Consider the following 12,808-nt stretch of genomic DNA (forward strand, 5'->3'; position numbering starts at 1 on the left):
TAGAATTTTACAAGTTTAAAATCCAACCCTATACTAATATAATATTACAAGATATATATATATATATATATATATATATATATATATATATATATATATATATATATGTATAATTAAAATGCTAGTATTACCGTTAGTAGGCCTCATTCACGAAGTCGGTCTATAAGGTGGGTATAAGGTTGCTGCCTATAAAATGGCGCTTGCTTGATCGGTGGAGGGTCGTTAGCCGAACGGGTAGGATAGGGCAACCTCATCTCTTCATTAAAAGTATAATATAAAATACAAAGTAACTACATGTTTTTCAAAAATTTCCCAATCTTAGTTACTTTAGGAAAAGTGAATTGATGCAATCCCATTAAATTACACTTTGCACCCTTGCTAAGAAGTTAGTGGAGCGTGTGTGGTTTACCGGCACACTAATTAGTTCTAAGCAAAGGTGGCAAAGGGTTATTCATTGTTTATCATAGTTCGATGGAGCGTGTATGGTTTACCGGCACATCGAATAAGTGATCATTACAATGAAGGCACCATGTAAATTTGCATGGTAATTCACACCCACTTTGTGATCCTCGGTATCCCAGTCACAAACGAGAGGGGCATATCGAGATTTAAACATGCCATTGAAAAGTTTTTAATGAATCTCATCCAAACCTAGGAATTCTCAATACATTTAGAACTTAAAGTTATGTGGTGGAGAATTAGTGAATCGTCATTCACTTACCTTCAAATTGTTTGCATGTTAGATTACGACATCCCTTTTCTAATATGTAAATATTGTTGTTGGATCCTAGCCCTAATTTTTCTTATTGGGTGATAATTAGGGATTCATATTCTAATCTATCTTTGTCCTTTCTATTTGTAGATGTCGAATGCAAACAACGCTGCTGCTAGTTCATTCACATTGATGAGCCTTTGTCAAAAGGTTACTTTCGATGGGACGAACTTTAGCGAATGGATAAGATACATTCGCACAATTTCTCGCTATGAGAACAAGGAGTATGTCCTAGATGAGAAGCTCGAGAAAATCAACCCAGAAATCGTTACTCCGGCTGAAATGACCACTTTTGAAACTCACGAGCGTGATGCAACGAAGGTACATTGCATCATGATAGCCACCATGAATGTCGAATTCCAAAAGTCGTATGAGGACATGTATCCGTATGAAATGCACCAAGAATTGTTGGAGAGATACCACCAGAACACGAGGCAAGAGCGTTACGAGATTTTCAATAACATGATTTCCGCTAAAATGGGTCATGGAGAATCTCTTACCGTGCACTTGCAAAAGATGCAAAGGTATGTCGATCATCTTCGCAAGTTGAATGTTGACTTTGGGGAAGACTTGGCGATCGACATGGTGCTTCACTCTTTGCCTCCGTGTTACAATCAATTTAGGATGACCTACCACATGACCAAGGAAGAGGTCACCCTAAGCAAGCTCCAAGGTCTCCTTAGGGTTGCTGAAAGCAACCTAAAGGACAAGTCTGTTGCACCCACTCTCAATCCACCCGATGCTCCTGTTTTGGCCATTGGGCAAGGAAGAGGCAAGAAGAGGAAGGCTCCATCTAAGATCCACTGCAAGGGAAAGTCCCGAGATGGTTCCTCTTCTAGTGGGACCAAAGTTGATCCTGCTAAACCCTGTCCTAACCCTAAGGAGGCAGAGTGCCATCATTACCATAAAATAGGGCATTGGAAGACAAGCTGCCCAGACTACCTGCAAGCCATAAGGGAAGGAAAGATCAAGCCATCTTTCGCAGGTATTTATACAATTAAATCTAATGATTCATCTCATGCTAATTCTTGGGTCCTTGATACCGGTTGTGGTTACCATATTTGTTCCGATTTGTAGGGACTAAGAAGAAATAGGGATGTGGAGCATGGAAGAATAAATCTAATCATGGGGAACAGAAGATCGTCGTCTGTGACCAAGATTGGAGTGTATTCTTTAGTGCTTAGGAATGGTTTATCTTTAGATTCGAGCAATTGTTGCTATTCGCCAGAAATGGCTAGAAACATCATTTCATTTCATGGTTTGTTTAGACAGGGTTTTAGATTTTCTTTTAATAATGAGAATGGTTCTATTCTTGCTTATCTAAATGGTGTCTTATTTTTTGAAGCTATACCATGTAATGGAATTTATGAAACTGTTATGGTTGTAGATAACTTAGGAAATGATGTTTTATGCATGGATTCTTCCAATGGTGTGGATAGAGCATCCTTGTGGCATTGTCGTCTTGGACATGTCAACAAGAAGCGCATAGCCCAACTCCAAAAGGATGGACTGTTGGAGTCATTCGACCTTAGGGAAGATGACACATGTGAGTCTTGTTTACTTGGAAAGATGACTAAGTCACCCTTCACAAGTACATGTGAAAGGGGTGAGGGTCTATTGGACCTAATACATACCAATGTATGTGGACCGTTTAGATCAACCACGAAGGATGGAAACCGCTTCTATGTGACTTTTACAGATGACTATTGTAGATATGGGTATATTTACTTAATCAAGCAAAAGTCGGCAACTTTTGAAAAGTTCAAAGAGTTCAAAAATGAAGTGGAGAATCAATTGGGCAGGAAAATCAAGATGCTTCGAACCGATCGAGGAGGAGAGTTCCTAAGTCTTGAATTCCACGATTATCTCAAGGAATGTGGAATAGTTTCACAATTGACGCCACCTAGGACACCGCAGTTGAATGGTGTGGCAGAAAGGAGCAATCGAACCTTGTTAGACATGGTTCGCTCTATGATGAGTCATGCTTCACTACCTATCTCTTTTTGGGGGTATGCCTTAGAGACTGCCGCTCATATCCTTAACCGAGTCCCTACTAAGAAGGTTGCCAAAACACCTCACGAGATGTGGACAGGGAAAGCTCCCTCGTTGGCACATATCAAGGTTTGGGGTTGCGAGGCTTTCGTAAGACGAGATACTCACGACAAGCTCGAACCACGTAGTGAATGATGTATTTTCATCGGCTACCCGCAGAAATCCTTTGGATATCTCTTCTATAGACCGAAGGACAATGTTGTCTTTGTTGCGAGGAGAGGAGTTTTCTGAGAGCGAGAACTCATAAGCCAAGGAGACAGTGGGAGGCAAATCGAGCTTGAAGAGATTCAAGAATCGATAGATGAAGGATCCTCTACCGCTGGCACTCAACCCGAGGAGGAAACTCCGGTTGAACCGATTGATGAGTCCTTACCTATTATACGTTCCGAAAGAGTTAGGGTTCAACCCCAGTTTTATGGTTTTCATATTACTACCAAAGGGGATACGTATATTAGTTATGGTACACTAATAAATCTAGATGAACCTAATAGCTATAAGGAAGCTATGGCAGGCCCGGAGTCTGCGAAATGGAAAGAGGCAATGGACAACAAGATCCAGTCCATGTATGAAAACCAAGTTTGGAATTTGGTTGATAATGTGCCCGGACGTAAGACCGTCGGGTGCAAATGGATCTTCAAGAAGAAGACCGACGTGGATGGAAACGTACACACATATAAGGCGCGATTGGTTGCGAAGGGCTTTACTCAAACTCCCGGAGTTGACTATGATGAGACCTTCTCACCAGTTGCGAAGATTAAGTCTATTAGATAATCCTAGCTATTGCCGCATTTCATGATTATGAGATTTCGCAAATGGATGTCAAAACTGCTTTCCTTAATGGGAAGTTGGCTGAGGATGTTTACATGGCTCAGCCAGAAGGTTTTGTCGATCTGAAGCATCCGAATAGAGTGTGTAAGCTTGAGAAGTCCATTTATGGACTTAAGCAAGCGTCTCGCAGATGGAATCTTTGCTTCGATGAGAAAGTCAAAGAGTTTGGATTTGTACAAAGCGAAGATGAATCGTGTGTATATGTCAAAGCCAGTGGGAGTATAGTAAGATTCCTCATTTTGTATGTCGATGACATACTACTCATAGGAAACGACGTCCCGACTCTGCAGGAGGTTAAGTCCTGGCTCGGGAAGTGCTTCGCTATGAAGGACCTCGGAGAGGCTTCCTATATTTTGGGAATAAGGATAGTAAGAGAAAGAAGTAAGAGACTAATAGGACTTAGTCAGAACACTTACTTAGATAAGGTACTAAAACGTTTTAGTATGGAAAACTCAAAGAAGGGAGAATTACCGATACAAAGTAATGCCAAGTTGAGTAAGACTCAAAGTCTGAGTACCGAAGCTGAAATAGCAGAAATGAGCCGAGTACCATACGCTTCCGCAGTTGGCTCAATCATGTATGCTATGACTTGTACTCCCCCTGATGTAGCCTTTGCTTTGAGCATGGTTAGCAGATATCAAGGGAACCCTGGCAGAGCCCATTGGATAGCGGTCAAGAATATCCTTAAGTACCTTCGGAGGACAAAGGAATGGTTTTTAGTCCTCGGAGGGAGTGATGACTTGAAGGTGCGAGGGTATAGTGACGCTAGTTTTCAGACCGACAGGGACAACTAACGTTCGCAGTCGGGCTGGGTCTTTACCCTGAATGGAGGAGCAGTTACTTGGAAAAGTTCCAAGCAAGAAACCGTAGCTGATTCAACGTGTGAATCAGAGTACATTGCAGCGAGCGAAGCGTCGAAAGAGGCAATATGGTTGAAGAACTTCATCGGTGATCTTCGAGTTGTACCTGCCATAAAGGAGCCCATGGAGATTTTCTGTGATAATGAAGGAGCGGTTGCCTTGACAAAGGAACCGAGGGATCATGGTAGATCTCGTCATATCGACAGGAAATATCACTTTATTAGACATCGAGTAGAAGAAGGACAACTCATAGTGAAGAGGATATCATCAAAAGATAACCCAGCAGATCCGCTTACGAAGGGACTGAGTAGGGTTAAGCACTTGCAGCATGCTAGGAGTATTGGGCTGAAGGGTGATATTAGTACAGATTAGATAGTAGTAGAAACGTGTAATAGATAAATGTAATTAACATTTGATGATTAAATAAAAGAGTATTATTTTTGAGTAATGTTACTGTCTTATGTTAATTGTTTAACTATTGTTTCATTTTGCATGTTTTGACTTCCAGAATAATTGAGTTTATTAAGAATAATCGAATTGTTCAAATTGTCCACAATCGTTCATATGTTGGAAGTAGGTATGAATGAAGATTGTCATGAACTGGTGTGTAGATTGTCTAAATGGTATTAGACATAGCAAAAGTTTGCTGCAACATTCATGAGTGCTTATGAACTAGTTTTGAGCATTGAAACAAACCCGTGCTTGCTGGAATCATTTTATGGAATATGATAAAAAAAAAGTGATCGCAAGACGATAATATCATATAGTCTTAAAACCAAGATATATGGTTTGTTATTTGTTGATTGGTTGTACATTGATTATGCGAAACCGCATCAGTAACTTGATGTTATAAAATGCATTGTTGTGTGTGGTTGATTAATGAATAAGTAAATGCATATAAGTCGAAGTTTTTCTGTTACTTTTATCCCAAGAGGGTAAAAGCGATATCTCAGCCACTCGATGATTTGATTTGACTTATGTGTCGGGCCCGGTCAAGATTGAATTGATGTGTTTGATTAAGTTCTATGTCAAATGAATCGGAGATCGAGAAACCAAATGCTAGACAAAATTGTTCCATAGAATTGTCAGCATGATATCTAAACAGAGGACTGTACGGTCCCTTATCTAAAGGACAATATTGATTAGATCAGAGTTTGACAGCGTCTTTGAGAGCTACGATTGCTAATCGGAATATACTTGTATATATAGTTACTAGACTTATCCAAGTGGGAGACTGTTGGAATAGTGTCTAAGGCTACAACTATATTAGGCAAGTATTTGACCCGGTTGAGCATGGTCCTTTTGGGTTGCCTTCACCATAGCAACTTGACAGGATGATTTATAATGAGAGAAGGAATATTATTAATATATTATAAGAATAATATAAGGAATAATAATATTATTATTTGATTAATATAAGTCATAAATTAATTAGGAATTAATTTGGTGACTTAAAGAGATTAATTAAATAAAGGGGTATAAACTGTCAATTGTTTGATAGTTGCACTTTGGGCTATATATCCTTTATGGATAAGGGGTGGACGATTTCTAGGGCTAAGGATAGCCATAAAATCATCCAAGGCTTATCATGGAAAGGATTTGGATTGCTTAGGGCGTAAGTTATTCAATTAGGGTTTAAGGGTGAAACCCTAGGAGCCTTACAAGTATAAATAGACCCCAAGGGCTAAGGGATTTCGGCACTTGTGCTTAGAGAAGAAACCCTGGCCGAATTTCTCTTCCCTCCTCTCTCTCAAATCATCCTCCTTGCTAGTTGGTGTTTGTAAGCCATTAGAGGAGTGACAATTGTGACTCTAAAGCCTCAAGGACAACAAGATCAAGCAAGTGATTCAAGGTAAACTTCTAATCTTTGATTTCATATTATTGTTATTGTATATTAGCCATTATAAGTCTTGGATTCAATGTATGTTCAATTAGAGAAACCTAGATCCAAGCATTAGGGTTGCATGTGCACATAGGAATGTTCATATGGCCAAAACCCATCATTTTTAACTAATGCAACTCAAAAGTTTTCTTAATAATGATTTAACTCTCAAAAGTTTTATAACTTATATTATGTTTAATAAGCATTTAGTGAAAAGTTACTATAAAAAGATCAATCTTTTGGGAAGACATGCATACAAATCATATCCAAATTTCAGAAAGAAAACAAACTTAAAGATTTTTGTATTGGGTTGAGGTTTTATGACCACTTTTGGAGATATGCTATTATATGAGAGTTTTTAATTTGTAAGTTTGTTATACTAATTCGTTTTTATATTTTCTTCGTTTTTGAATTATTGTAATACAGTCGTTGTCTATTGTGGTTTAATCGTTAATATATTGATAATATGTTATATACGGTGATGTCGAGAATATTTAATTAAATATTTTAAATATGTTTTTTTTTGTCATTGTATCGTTTCAAAAAGATAATTAATTAAAACTCATATATATGTTATACTTTTCATCTCTCTCTCTCTCTCTCTCTCTATATATATATATATATATATATATATATATATATATATATATATATATATGTATACATTTTTTTTAACTTCCTCAAACCACATTCATTTGAAACCCCATTTTTTATTTAACTCTCAAAAGTTTTGTAACTTATATTATGTTTAATTAGCATTTAGTGAAAAGTTTATTATAAAAATGTCAATCTTTTGGGAAGACATGCATACAAATCGTATACAAATTTCAGAAAGAAAACAAACTTAAAGATTTTTGTGTTGGGTTGAGGTCTTATGACCACTTTTGGAGATATGCTATTATATTAGAGTTTTTAATTTGTAAGTTTGTTATACTAATTCGTTTTTATATTTTCTTGGTTTTTGAATTATTGTAATACAGTCGTTGTCTATTGTGGTTTAATTGTTAATATATTGATCATATGTTATATAGGGTGGCGTAAAAATATAACGCATGTTTCAGGTATTGGTTGGAAATTTGCCAATTGGGGAGGTTATATGCATGGACTCGGCGAGTTGGGAGTTCAACTCGTCGAGTAGGGTCGTGTATCATGGACGTGGGTCAGAAGAGACTCGGCGAGTCGAAAGGCCCGACTCGGCGAGTCAGGGCTGTTTAAGGAAAACCCTAATTTTAGGGTTTGCCCTATATCTAAACATCATTAACAGCCTCCATAGCCTCCCATTTGCACCCTAGAAACTGTTCACGAACACAAACCCTCTTGTGAGAGAAGTGAGAGCCTTGGTGAGATAAATTGGTGAATCTTGGGAAGGATTTCAAGTTGAAGGAAGAAGGATCAAGGGAGAAACAATAGACCCATCATATACTTCATTTTGGGAACTTTATGATGGGTTTGAGCCATAAGAACTTTCCTATGTGCACATGCAAACCCTAATGCTTGGATCTAGGTTTCTCTAATTGAACATACAATGTATCCAAGACTTTGATAGATAGATCTAGTGTAAAGAGTCAATTCATAACATATGAAATCAAATCTAAAGGAATACCTTGAGTTGGTTGCTTGAATCTTCTTGTCTTTGGAGCTTAGAGTCACAATTGTCACTCCTCTAATTGCTTACAAACACCAAATAGCAAGAGGATGATATAAGAGAGAGGCAAGAGGGTGAGAAAATCGGCCTAGGGTTTCTTGCCTTGCATGAGTGCCGATTTCCTCCACCCAATGGGTCTATATATACTATGAGCTACTAGGGTTACACATTAAACCCTAATTGAATAACTTAGGCCCTAAGCAATCTAGTGATCCCTATAGACTAGGCCTTGGACGATTTCTAGGATCTTCCAAACCCTAAAATCGTCCACCCTCTCATCCATAAAGATTGATAGCCCAAAATACAACTATCACACATTTGACAGTTTATGCCCCTTTATTCAATTAATCTCTTTAAGTCACCAAATTAATTCCTAATTAATTTATGACTTATATTAATTAAATAACAATATTATTATTCCTTATATTATTCTCATAATATATTAATAATATTTCTTTTCTCATTACAAATCATCCTGTCAAGTTGCTATGGTGAAGGCAACCTAAAAGGACCATGCACAACCGGGTCAAATACTTGCCAAATATAGTTACAGCTTTAGACACTATTCCAACAGTCTCCCACTTAGATAAGTCCAGTAACTATATACACAAGCACAATCCGATTAGCAATCGTAGCTCTCAAAAACGCTGTCAAACTCTGATCTTATCAGTCATGTCCTTTAGATAAGGGATCGTACAGTCCTCTGTTTAGATATCATGCAGACACAATCATAGTCCAGCATTTAGTTTCTCGATATCAGATTTATTCGACATAGAACTTAATTGAACACATCAATTTAGTTCTGACCGGGCCCGGCACATAAGTCAAATCAAATCATCGAGCGGCCGAGATATCGCTTTTACCCTCTTAGGATAAAAGTAACAGATAAACTTCGACTTATATGCATTTACTTATTCGCCAATCAATTATACACAACAATGCATTTTATAACATCAATTTACTGATGCGGTTTCGCATCATCAATGTACAACCAATTAACAAATAACAAACCATATATCTAGGTTTTAAGACCATATGATATTATCATCTTGCGATCACTTAAAATATATATATATATATATATATATATATATATATATATATATATATATATATATATACACCTTAAAGTGATTCCAGCAAGCGTGGGTTTGTTCCAATGCTCAAAACTAGTTCATAAGCACTCATGAACGTTGCAGCAAACCTTTGCTATGTCTAATACCATTTAGACAATCTACATACCAATTCATGACAATCTTCTTTCATATCTACTTCCAACATATGAACGATGGTGGACCATTCGAATAATTCGATTATTCTTAATAACTCAATTATTCAGGAAGTCAAAACATGCAAAGTGAAAAAATAGTTAAACAATTAACATAAGACAGTAACTTTACTTACAAATAATACTCCTTTATTTAATCATCAAATGTCAATTACATTTATCTATTACAAGTTTCTAAAACTATCTAATCTAAACTAATATCATCCTTCAACCCAATACTACTAAACCCTACTCAGTCCCTTCGTAAGCGGATCTGCTGGGTTATCTTCTGATGATATCCTCTTAACCACGAGGTGTCCTTCTTCTACTCGATGTCTAATAAAGTGATATTTTTTGTCGATATGTCGAGATCTACCATGATCCCTCGGTTCCTTGGTCAAGGCAACCGCTGCTTCATTATCACAGAAAATTTACACAGGCTCCTTTATGGCAGGCACAACTCCAAGATCACCAATGAAGTTCTTCAACCATATTGCCTTCTTCGACGCTTCGCTTGATGCAATGTACTCTGATTCGCACGTTGAATAAGCTACGGTTTCCTGCTTGGAACTTTTCCAAGTTACTGCTCCTCCATTAAGGGTAAAGACCCAGCCCGACTGCAAACGGTAGTTGTCCCTGTCGGTCTGGAAGTTGGCGTCACTATACCCTCGCACCTTTAAGTCAACACTCCCCCCGAGGACTAAAAACCATTCCTTGGTCCTCCGAAGGTACTTAAGGATATTCTTGACCGCAATCCAATGGGCTATGCCAGGGTTCCCCTGATATCTAGTAACCATGCTCAAAGCAAAGGCTACATCTGGGAGAGTACAAGTCATAGCATACATGATTGAGCCAACTGCGGAAGCGTAAGGTACTCGGCTCATCTCTGCTATCTTGGCTTCGATACTTGGACTTTGAGTCTTACTCAACTTGGCATTAGTTTGTATTGGTAACTCTCCCTTCTTCGAATTTTCCATACTAAAACGTTTTAGTACTTTATCTAAGTAAGTGTTTTGACTAAGTCCTATTAGTCTCTTACTTCGTTCTCTCACTATCCTTATTCCCAAAATATAGGGAGCCTCTCCGAGGTCCTTCATAGCGAAACACTTCCCGAGCCAGGACTTAACCTCCTGCAATGTCGGGACGTCGTTTCCTATGAGTAGTATGTCATCGACACAAAACGAGGAAGCTAACTATACTCCCACTGGCTTTGACATATATACATGATTCATCTTCGCTTCGTACAAATCCAAACTCTTTGACTTTCTCATTGAAGCAAAGATTCCATCTGTGAGACGCTTGCTTAAGCCCATAAATGGACTTCTCAAGCTTGCACACTCTATTTGGATGCTTCGTATCGACAAAACCCTCTGCCTGAGCCATGTAAACATCCTCAGCCAACTTCCCATTAAAGAAAGCGGTCTTGACATCCATCTGCCATATCTCATAATCATGAAATGCAGCAATGGCTAGCATCACCCTAATAGACTTTATTTTCACAACTGGTGAGAAGGTCTCATCATAGTCAACTCCTGGAGTTTGAGTAAAGCCCTTCGCAACTAATCGCGCCTTATATGTGTGTACATTCCCATCCACGTCGGTCTTCTTCTTGAAGATCCATTTGCACCCAACGTTCTTACGTCCAGGCACATTATCAACCAAATTCCAAACTTGGTTGTCATACATGGACTGAATCTCGCTGTCCATTGCCTCTTTCCATTTTGTAGACTCTGTGCCTGCCATGGATTCTTTATAGCTATTAGGTTCATCTAGATTTATTAGTGTACCATCACTAATATACGTGTCCCCTTCGGTAGTAATATGAAAACCATAAAACTGGGGTTGAACTCTAACTCTTTCGGAACGTCTAAGAGGTAAGGATTCGTCAATAGGTTCAACCGGAGTTTCCTCCTCGGGTTGAGCGCCAGCGGCAGAGGTTCCTTCATCACTCGATTCTTGAATCTCTTCAAGCTCGATCTGCCTCCCACTGTCTCCTTAGCTTATGAGTTCTTGCTCTCGGAAAACCCCTCTCCTCGCAACAAAGACAACATTGTCATTCAGTCTATAGAAGAGATATCCAAAGGATTTCTGCGGGTAGCCAATGAAAATACATCGCTCACTACGAGGTTCGAGCTTGTCGTGAGTATCTCGTCTTACGAAAGCCTCGCAACCCCAAACCTTGATATGTGCAAACGAGGGAGCTTTCCCTATCCACATCTCGTGAGGTGGCAACCTTCTTTGTAGGGACTCGGTTAAGGATATGGACGGCAGTCTCTAAGGCATACCCCCATAATGAGATAGGTAGTGAAGCACGACTCATCATAGAACGAACCATGTCTAGCAAGGTTCGATTACGCCTTTCTGCCACACTATTCAACTGTGGTGTCCTAGGTGGCGTCAATTGCGAAACTATTCCGCATTCTTTGAGATAGTTGTGGAATTCAAGACTTAGGTACTCTCCTCCTCGATCGGATCGAAGCATCTTGATTTTCCTGCCCAATTGATTCTCCACTTCATGTTTGAATTCTTTGAACTTTTCAAACGTTTCTGACTTGTGCTTGATTAAGTAAATACTACAAGAAAAAAGGCCTTTTACGACGCTCATTGCGCGTCGTAAATGGCTCAGACGACGCGCAAATGCGTGTCAAGGAAGGCCATGTAATAAAGATAGACGACGCGCATTTGCGCGTCGTCTAGAGACGACGCGCATTTACGACACGCATTTACGACGCGCGGTTACGACACGCAATGCGTATCAAGGAAGGCCCTGTCATAAAGGAAGACGACACGCATTCGCGTGTCGTAACCTTACGACGCGCGTGTTAATGACACGCAATGCGTATCAAGAAAGCCCCTGTCAAGAAAGGCCATGTCATAAATGAAGATGACACACATTTTTGCGTATCGTAATTTTAAATTTAAAAAAAAAAATTTTATGGATTTACTTATTTTCATATTAAATTTGCATTTTATGTCACATAATGGAAAATAAAATACCATATACAAATAATACAATGCATTGCACAAAAGTTAATGTTATACAAATAATCATTCGAATAGTAGACAAATGTAATACTATAAATAATCATTCCAATAGTAGACAAATGTAAGATTTCAACATTTTTTATATAATTAACTAAATTATTAGCCAAATTTCCTAAAATACCAACATACTTTTCTATGAAGAGCATTAACACTATTCTTTTCCATCAAAAACTTCAAAACCTGCATAATTCACTACTAGAAAAACAGCCTTTTCCACACCAATAGCAAATGGCAAAGTGGAAGGGTAAACTTATATCTCTATTCCATGATAAAAAAAAACAGCCACATGAAAATCTGAAAAAAGATAAAACCATAAATAAAAATAAACCCAATCAGGCACAAGACTTTTGGAGCAGTAGCACATATGAAATGGACAACAATGATAAAAAAAAAAAAAAAAAAAAAAAAAAACGAGTTTTGGTGTTGGGTTGAAAAAGTATGAAGTTCTTCTAGACGA

Source organism: Lactuca sativa, chromosome 1 (assembly GCF_002870075.4).
Source record: "Lactuca sativa cultivar Salinas chromosome 1, Lsat_Salinas_v11, whole genome shotgun sequence".
Lineage (NCBI taxonomy): Eukaryota > Viridiplantae > Streptophyta > Magnoliopsida > Asterales > Asteraceae > Lactuca > Lactuca sativa.